This window comes from Sinocyclocheilus grahami, unplaced genomic scaffold (genome assembly GCF_001515645.1).
Source record: "Sinocyclocheilus grahami isolate Dianchi unplaced genomic scaffold, SAMN03320097.WGS_v1.1 scaffold1779.1, whole genome shotgun sequence".
NCBI classification, from domain to species: domain Eukaryota; kingdom Metazoa; phylum Chordata; class Actinopteri; order Cypriniformes; family Cyprinidae; genus Sinocyclocheilus; species Sinocyclocheilus grahami.
In genome coordinates this window covers 45,341-47,219 of record NW_015506958.1, presented here as the reverse complement: position 1 = coordinate 47,219, position 1,879 = coordinate 45,341, and the positions used below count along the sequence as shown (strand labels likewise).

Here is a 1,879-nt window from a genome sequence, read left to right as displayed (position 1 = left end):
TCCTGAAGCGCTTGATCAGCGCAGCTGCTCTGCCAACTACTATGTCCAGCAAAACATCAGAATAGTCGAAAACCGGTAATATATCGGGTGATGTGTAGTGCCGAATGTCCAGCAATTCATCTCTGGTGAAACTGATTGCAGGATATAACTAAAAACAGGACAAACTAACAAAAGCACAAAAACAACTGCAGAGCAGGCCACGGAGGCCGCCATCATCATCGGCGCCATTCTTCATCAATCTGCTGTTCGTAACATTGAACATCGTAACATTGCTGAACATTGCTGTTCATAAGCACAGCTCTGCTTTGTTTACAGCGGTAACCAAGGAAACACTGTATAATTGCTGTTCATGAGCGCCACCTGCTGTCAGAGAGTGCATCTGCGTCTCGTTCAGCTCGTCTGCTGTTTCATTCAGATGTTTTATGTAGTATAGTTTCACAAAAATAAAGTCAGACCATTCTGTTTTTGCTTCAGATTTCGAAATTATACAATCTAATTTAGATTAAAAACTGCTCATGCTGAATCAATAAATAAACATAATTAATAAAGATATGCTTTAGTAATGATTAATAAAAAAAAAATTATAAATAGATTAATAAATAAATTTAAAATAAGCAGTAATCATTAATTAATAAAAATAAAGCAATTATGAACTAAAATTAATAATTAAATTATAAACAAAGAAAAATAGGCTTAAATTAATAAATTAAAATAAAACAGTTATAAATTAATAAACAAAGAAAAATAATAAAAATGGCAGTAATAATGAATAAATAAAAATAAAACTTCATAAATAAATTCTCAATAATTAATTAAAATAGGCAGTAATAATTAATACATCACAATTAAACTGTTATAAATGAAAATAACAAATACATTTAAAAAAAGGCTGTAATAATTAATGAATAAAAATAAAACTTTTAAAATTAATAAATAAAAAAAATATATAAATAGGCAATAATAATTAATATATGACAATTAAACCATAACAAATTAATTAATTCATAAATAATAAATAAATTAAAATAGGCAGTAATAAAAATAAGCATGTTCTATGTTCTTTTCCTTGTTCTTTGAGCAGGAAACTCCACCAAAACAGCCAGCGTTGATGTAAAATAGGCTGTAATAATTAGTAACTCAAACATTTATAAATAAAATAATAAATAAAAATAGGTGTTAAACCCTTTGTAAATCTATTCCTCTGTTCTTGTCTTCGTTGTTTGAGCAGGAAACTCCACAGAAACGGCGACGGTGGATGAGAACACACACGAGTTCTTCACCGAGCTCTCAGAAGCAGGAACGTATGGCGTTCACGTCACAACACTCAGTTCGTCTGGAGACTGCGAGGCCCGAGAGAGTTCAGCCGACACCGGATTCACCTTCTACCTCAGTACGAGTGTGTGTGTGTGTGTGTGTGTGTGTGTGTGTGTAAGTGTATGTGTGTAAGTGAGAGTGTACCTGGTATTCATCACGTTATGGGGACCAAATGTCCCCACAAGGATAGTAATATCAGTCAATTGTGACCTTGTGGGGACATTTTTTAGGTCCCTATGAGGAAACAAGCTTATAAATCTTACAGAATGAGTTTTTTTGAGAAAGTAATAATGCAGAAAGTTTCCTGTGAGGGGTAGGGTTAGGTGTAGGGTGATAGAAAATACAGTTTGTACAGTAGAAAAAGAATGCAGAAAGTTTCCTGTAAGGGGTAGGGTTAGGTGTAGGGTGATAGAAAATACAGTTTGTACAGTAGAAAAAGCATTACGCCTATGGAGAGTCCCTACAAGTATAGCTGACCAGACGTGTGTGTGTGTGTGTGTCTGTGTGTGTGTGTGTGTCTGTGCGGCCTGATTCCAGAGACACTGAGGCGTGAGAAACGGGAAGA

At 34.2% G+C, this 1,879-nt stretch overlaps 1 protein-coding gene across 1 annotated transcript in view; it reads left to right on the top strand.

The window, feature by feature from the left end:
- LOC107572592 (receptor-type tyrosine-protein phosphatase O-like) overlaps positions 1-1,879 on the top strand; it is a 43,602-nt gene that overhangs the window by 20,567 nt on the left and 21,156 nt on the right.